At 49.3% G+C, this 7500-nt stretch overlaps 1 protein-coding gene across 2 annotated transcripts in view; it reads right to left on the bottom strand.

Annotated features, from left to right (window-relative positions):
* LOC126569865 (LIM homeobox transcription factor 1-alpha) overlaps positions 1-7500 on the bottom strand; it is a 158025-nt gene that overhangs the window by 98176 nt on the left and 52349 nt on the right. Inside the window, exon 3 of one of the 2 annotated variants that reach the window (XM_050227252.1) lies at positions 2571-2626. The exons of the other annotated variant lie outside the window; for it this stretch is intronic. The gene's annotated coding sequence lies outside the window, so the exon portion shown is untranslated. The remainder of the gene's footprint in view (positions 1-2570; positions 2627-7500) is intronic. 2 annotated transcript variants of the gene reach the window in all.

Below are 7500 nucleotides of genomic sequence, written 5' to 3'. Positions count from 1 at the left end.
TGCCAGCATGCAGGGCGCGCAGCGGCTCTAATTTTCCGCGTTTATCAGCAATCAGTTAATTACAAAGTGCTTTCAATCCCTCTCACAAAGTCCAGTCTGCTAGGAAGGTGGTGGAGGGAATGAGGGGGAAGCTGGTGTCTCTCTTTCTTTGTCGCTCTCTCTCTTTCACTGTCTCTCTCTGTCTCTATCTCGCTGTTTCGTGTTTTTTTTATTGCCTTGCGCGCGGTGACCATTGGCACTCGGATCGGAGATTACAAACACACTGGGCGCTGTCTCTCTGTCTCTCTCTCTGTCCCTCTGTCTCTCTCTCTCTCTCTCTCTCTCTCTGTCCCATCGGATCCGGATCCGATGTTTACCTCTCCATCTGAGTTCGTCAATTAAACGAAATGCATTATTGATTGCCATTTCATGTTTCCGCTGGAGCTCAGGAGGGGTGAGGGGCCAGTGGCGATTGAGTGCAGCCCTGGGACTGGGTCGGACTTCCGGTGGGAAGATGAGCCAACCGGTTACTCCACCGGACACCGGGCCAGCACCGCCAGCAGCATCCTTTCGTTGATGGGATCATCGTTTCAGCAGCCACACGATGCGCGATCAATCGTCATCAACGTCTCCTCCTTCATTTTACAAACAACCGCACCAAACGGACTGAATGTTGCAAACAGTATCGATTGAACGACGACGACGATGACGCAGATATCAAAGCGGATTCGATGACGCTTGCCATCCCTTTATGCTGAACTCTCCGCACCCGCTCATCCCACGGTGCGCTCGGATGATAATGACGTAATTAAACACCGATTCCCACGTGCATCGGCTAGTGAAACAACTCGAAAGGACTCGCTGGCACACAATTACCACTCTACACACCCATACACACCCGGGCCCGCGAGTCCTCGCGCAGCTCTCTGTTAGCATTCTCTTTTGTATTTCGTTTCCTTTTTTTATGCGGCTCAGCCCCCTCCGTGAGCAGCATAAGCGGGGAAAGCCGATGGTTAATCCTGCCAGCAGCAGCATACGCTGTTCATTAAATGTCGTTTCGTTAATTACCGCTCCGGAACACACCCACGCACACCTTTACATGCGACCGATTTTCCAACAGTCGCTGTTGATGAATCGAGTTTGGTCGAGTGCGGCCATTTTTTTGTTAATTTCCAGTCCGGCCGGCTCGTAATTTAATATCGATGGAGTGTAATATTTTAATTGATAAAATGCCCGATAAGTACGCCGTCAGAGTGTGTTCCGATCAGGCCGGGCGGATAATCGGAAGGCCATCGAATAAGTAATGATCATGATTTGAATCGCTATTTATTAGTTAGCTGGTTTTGCAATAATTACTTGTTTCGATTGTTGAAAAACAGTTTAATAAATGTTGCAATCAAGCGGACAATTCATTTCCATTGTTTTTGCCCTTTTTTCTACCTACTTTTACAACATATTCAGTTTGCTATCGATTGCATCCTAATGAGAGGACAACTGAAAGCGGGAAAACAACGATACCGAAAAGGAGACCGGGGTAGCGTAAACATGAAAAAGAGGATCAAGCTTTTTTGTCAGGATCAATCACCCGACAACTACTTAGCGACCCAGACCCGGCCCTGCATATCGGAGCAATCACGAGCGATTACATTGAAAATCAATTTTAATTGCCGATTAATTGTGGCGCCCCTATCCATGCCCGTATCCCGATAAGGCGATAATTACTGTCCGGAGCGCATGCCGGAAAGTGCAAACATGCAACATGAGCAGCATGATGCGCTCGCTACGATGATGACAATCTGTGATGCGGGGATGAGCATTCGAGTTGTAAATGTTAATACCTCGATAACATTTTGCAATTTGTGCCGGGCGCACGAGCGGTTGCCGGAGAGCATAGACACACGAGCGGAGGAACATCATGCTGAAAGGGACGGATGGCCAGCCAGTCACTGACTGGCAGTCAGTGCCTTCGATTACAGCACCTAATCCGGGCTGCACTGTCCGGCATCTCGCGTATGCGCGATAATCCTCAACGGATTAAAGATTGAAAAAAAGAGAGTCAAACGAATCGGACCCAGGAATGCCACATTCGCAGCTGCACTCTACTACTCTCTCTCTCTCTTTCTCTCTCTCTTTTTTTTCTCTCTCTGTCTTTCTCTCTCTCCGTTAGCTAGTTAAACCATTTCCTCGTATCATCCACACAAACTGTTCTCTAGCCACCACTCATTTGCAGGCTGGCAGCAATAGTCAATTATCTTGTCGGCCCCGAATCCCTCGATCGTATGCAGGATCATAAAGAAAACTTGATTACAACAAGAGATTTATGACGATTTTACTGCTCGCAACCATCCCAACGACCTGCCTACAAGCCTCATACATTCTGATTGGCTGAACTCATCAAAGCCACAGCCCGGATCGGTTACGGCAGCGTGGCTTTATAGCATGGCATGGCAGACGGGCCATGATTATTAACATGTAAGCAGATTCCTCGCCTTCGATTCCGAATGCAGCTGGATTGATAATTAAGTCGTGAAGACGCGACCGGTCGAGTAGCGAGTGCGCAAACGGCTTCTATTTTCATTTCCACAACTTACCACTAGACTCGTTTGTTGGCCGATGGCTTGATCACGGCTTGATCGCATGTCCAATTCTGGAAAGGAAATAAAGTAAAAAAAAGAAGGAAATAGATAAGACCAGCTGCTCGACTGGTTAAGAAGCGAATAAGCCATAAAAATGGACACCCTTCCTTTAGGATATGTTTTATTTAATTCCTCAAAAACCACCGCCATTGTCCTACCGACGAATGCATAATCCTCACACCAGCATCATCATCATCATCATGAAGCGGCGCACTATCGCACAAATTAAGGCAAGTGCTTTTGAACATCAAACTTTACGACCGTTTATGAATGATTAGCAAAGCATTCGGCATTCGGCATCCCCACGGGCCAGGGACGCGTGGTTGATCAGAAACCGCGAAGCGAACGATTACTCCGGCTGTTAAAACGACCAGTTCCCCGTCCAATTCCAGCCGCCGGGCGATGTAAAAATGATAATATATTCGAGCAGATAACGAAAAGGCGTTAACTGCATCCGCGACACCTCGCGGTTGTATTATGCGGGGAGAGGTGGTGGAAGGGATGATAATGACCCCTTTTTTCATCCACCGTTCGGTGGTGCACACTTACAGATAGGAGCAGATAGCTGGCCAGAAAGACAAAACACCAGCCCGGGGGGGGGGGGGGAGATAATGCCGGGAAAATCCTTCAAACTAACACAATCGCCAAACGGCGAGAGACAATACATTTTCCATGAGCGTGTGAATTGGTTTTCACGGGTGGCAGGCGCAAGAGGAATCTGGTGAAAATTCATACAAGAAAATCGCCCCCCCCCCCCCTTTCTTGGGGTTTGGTGATCAGAAAGTGGAAAACGATAAGAGTGCGACAGCAACAAAAAAAAAGGAGGGGAAAAGGAACATGCCAGCCGAAACACCACGCACTCTCCAATAAAACTAAAACACACCGACACAACCCCCCTAAAAAACGTCTGCCACCCCTTCTCTACACCCTCTTCACTCGGATCTGGTCTCGCGTTGATCGCTTTTACGAACGACTAAACGGATTCCGCTTAACTTTTAAGTGATAATATCCAATTAGCATTTCATGATTGCTTTTAATCCATTAGTTCCTTCCCTCCGTGACAGCCCCGGTCCTACCCTCGACCGTGTCACCACCCTTTCCGAATGGCCCAGCGGCCAATTGGCCAATGCATTACGCAACGCAACGGGCGCGAGCGCCAGCGCGCAGATTGGCCCGCGACCCGAGGAGTGGTTTGTCTTGAAAAGTTCACTTCTACATTAGCGGCCGCTGATGGAATGCTTTCGGTTTAAGGTCGGGGCGGTTGGTGCGAGTTATTTTTCCTTTCCTTTCCTTTCCGTCTTTTCGCATGAATGCTGATGGCACGTCATAAGACAACCAGCCACCCTTTGCCCGCTGGTTTTCCAACCCCCCGCCGGAGTGCGCAACAAGAAACACTCTCCACGCGGCTTATCGTGAAAAGGAAGATCAGAGGAAGACAAGTCAGTCTGTGTGAGAAAGTGAGACGAACGGAATGGGGGACAGTCGTGAGGCAGAGTTTACGACCGATTAGCGACCGATTGGAGGCCAACCGACATCATCGACAGGGCGCTGCTCGTAATGGATGACATACACACAGGAAAGCATGTCAACTGTGACACTGGCGGGGCTACTTAGCTAACCGTCGGCTGTCGTTACTTAACGCGCTTGGCCTTGTCTTAATCATTGTGGCTTTCAAAATCCACGTCAAATCTTTTTCACAATCTCATAAGTAACGTACCACGGAGCTGTTTGTCTGCTTGGAGGATCGGGAATACGAAAATGAATCGAGAAAGATCTTTCTTCGCGATCAGCATTACTTGCTGGCAACTAGTGTGGGCGAACAAAGCACGCCAATCGAGATAACATCCAATTTCGGGAATGGGAAAGGTCCCATTTGATCGTTCTGTGGATCGAAGCTTCAAAAATTGCGCCTCGCCCAATCAATAGAAGCTCAACGACTCGCCAAAACAGGTCACAGGTCAGCCTCTCAACGGCACAAAAACATCGCCAAACCAGATGCGCAGAACGTGTGATTCTGTTGTGATTTTTCCATTCCAGCTGCTGCTGCTGCTGCTACTTCAGATTCACAACAATTAAACACACACTTTTAACAACACTTTTAACGCCCGTAGTTATCGTTAAAACGGCTTTTTGGGGCCAGCACCCTTGTTAATGTAGTTTTATTTTTCTTTCGTTCGGCTTCTCGCAGACGCACAACGTACTGCTCATGACTAATGCATTCGAGTGGTTCATAAGAGGATCGTCCCATAATCGTAATCAGGTGTGAGTAAAAGTGCCGCAAATGGCTGGCCAAATGGACTTAGAAATTGTGTTCCCTAGTGGTGGGAGGGGAGTGGAGGAAAGGTGTGTGTTTCCCAGCTGAGGAAGGGGCCACTGCCCAGTGCCGAGAGCCAACCATTTTGAATTAATTACTTTCATAATCGTAAGCACAGGATGGACATTAATATTTAGAGCGCTCTTAAGTGCGCTATCACCAAACGCACACACAGCAGGTGGTGAAGGTGTTTTAGTTTGTTTTTAATATTCATTTTCCTCACCTGGTGCGAGATACGCGCAGCGGAATCTCTAATGGACCTCCCTTCTCTTCCCCCGGCAGGTAGGAATCATTATTCAAACATTGGTTCGTGCGTAGCCCGGTTCACGGTCTTGGCCAGGCGAGCATTCGTCGTTAAGTCCAACAAAACTATGCGTCAATCAAATTACCCTATGCAGTGGGAATGTATTAGTTCATCCTCGCTCGGTTCTCGAACAGTCCAACGGGAATAGACACTTTGAGTGAAGACTTCGCTTCGAAAATTCAGTTTGAGTTGAATTTAAAACGAGTTTATCCACGAAATGAGTTGTGATGACAAGTTGTATTAATGACCAACCTGACTGAGCCTTCAACTCATCGAGAGTTTTTTTTTGTTGTGCGCGCTAATACTAAAAGCTGGTCCGGAAGACCAATAAATATATTTCACGATAACGGATAATGCTGCATTATGCGTGTATGTTTATTATGTTGACAATAGTTAACAGCAGCTCACCACTGCTCAGCACTATTATGCTCCTCATTCGTCGCATCAAGTACAAAATAGATGTTCTAATGAAAAGTTCTAATGCCACTAATCTCTGTCCGCGAAAACGATAAGCGGAAAAGGCCTTAGCCAGCGTTGTGACGACACGCAACTGCACCCCCTCCCGAGGTCCGTGATTCCGTGATAAGTGCTTCCGGAACCGGATGATGTGGTGCTCATTCCAAGTGAAAATTCTCGAAGGCAGCGACAGGGATTGCTCGACATTTTGGGGTGGAAAGACGACCCTAAGGTCCCAAAAGTTTTGGCGAATAAATCAGACAATCAGCCTCAGCCAAAAAGGGGGTGCCGTGCAGTTGGGCTATCGGTGGCACGTAATTAAATTTATGTTAAACAGTTCCTCCCCGCATCTCCGGTACGGGTTTCGGTGGCCAGGGGATGTCAGTCATCCCCACCGCCACTGCCCTGCATAAGCTAGACGCTTCCGACGACCTCGCCGACACATACAAACTCTTTCGTTCGTCGCCCTATCTGGCGCTGGTGGTGGGTGGTGGATGGCGTGCGATGGGAGATAAAAGAAATTAAACAATTCATCAGCACAAAAGCCGCGTTCGTTCGCCCGCCCGTTCGCTCGTTCTTTTGCAAGAAAATCTCGCGGAAAAAGAAGAACAAGAAGATGGCGGTAAAAATGGGATGCGAGACCGCATCAGCTGCACCCGTCCTAACTCTTTTGTGCCCACGACACTCCCCGTTGGCCGGGCAGTATGGTTTGGCGTGCCAAAACCCGCAGCATAACGTCATTACCGTGGGTGCCAGACTCTGGCCTTGGAGCAGGCGAGCGGGCGGGGAAAACGAGGCTTTTCTCCTGCAAGTGCCAGCGACCAAAGTAAACGCCATTAAAATAATGAAACACAGAGAGAGAGAGAGCGAGTGTATGAGAGAGAGAGAGAGAGAGAGGTCGTTGCGACGAGAGTGATAAGCGTGCGGTTTCGTGTCACGCTGCTCAGAAGCTAAAACTCAGCTCGCAGTCGTCGTTGCCGCTTCGTTCAGCGCCGTAGTTATCGGGGAAAACTTGCGCAAAACGATGCTGGCAGCGAGTGTCCCCCCCTCCCTCGTGTATGTAAAGTGGTGAAGAGGTGTGCGAGGTGGAAAGCCATTAAGTTTAAGTGTGGGGACGCATGCATCCCATCAGTTCACTCCGATGCAGGTTGGTAAAGGACGCTCCGGCACCACCGCATAGGCTCGTTGCGGCCGAACCTGCGTTGCGGTAAGCCACGGAATCAGCCGCTGGAAACATCGGGGTTGGCATCGGTAACAAAGCAACCAACCGACCAACCGACCAACCAATCTGACCGAAGACGTCACCTGGTCGAGTGAATCCCTTAGAGCACCGACCACACGCACACACCTCTTCACCGAAAACCAATTCAATTAAAAGCCTTACCTGAGCTCGAAAGGGGAGCGAGGCTTGGTCGGTGGAAAGGATCGCGGGGATTCGATTCCACCGGAGCGTTGGCGCGCGTGAGCGCTTCATTCCAGGCAACCGGCTAATGAGCCTTATTATGCGTCCTTTCCGTGGAGCAGGACGGCTGCTACGGCATGTAACAGCTTCCACCCTGGCCTGAAACGAAACAGGTAGCAGGACCGGTGGTCAAACCACCAAACTAACCACAGCAGAGGAAGAGGGAGGGCTGAAGGGATCACCGGTCCGAGCGGGCGAGTGTCATGAATCGTTTTAATGCGAACCGCAACTACTGCCGCTGCCGCACTACTTCTCTTCCTCTTCGGCCACTCGGTGGATGTGATTAGTTTTGTGGCGACGTTTGGCGACAGTTTTGATTCATTTGTGGTCACTCGGCTCAACCGGGCCA

The sequence above is a fragment of the Anopheles aquasalis genome, chromosome 2 (genome assembly GCF_943734665.1).
Source record: "Anopheles aquasalis chromosome 2, idAnoAquaMG_Q_19, whole genome shotgun sequence".
In the NCBI taxonomy this organism is placed as follows: Eukaryota; Metazoa; Arthropoda; class Insecta; order Diptera; family Culicidae; genus Anopheles; species Anopheles aquasalis.
The sequence above is the reverse complement of the archived record's forward strand: the minus strand, read 5'-3'. Positions and strand labels throughout refer to the sequence as shown.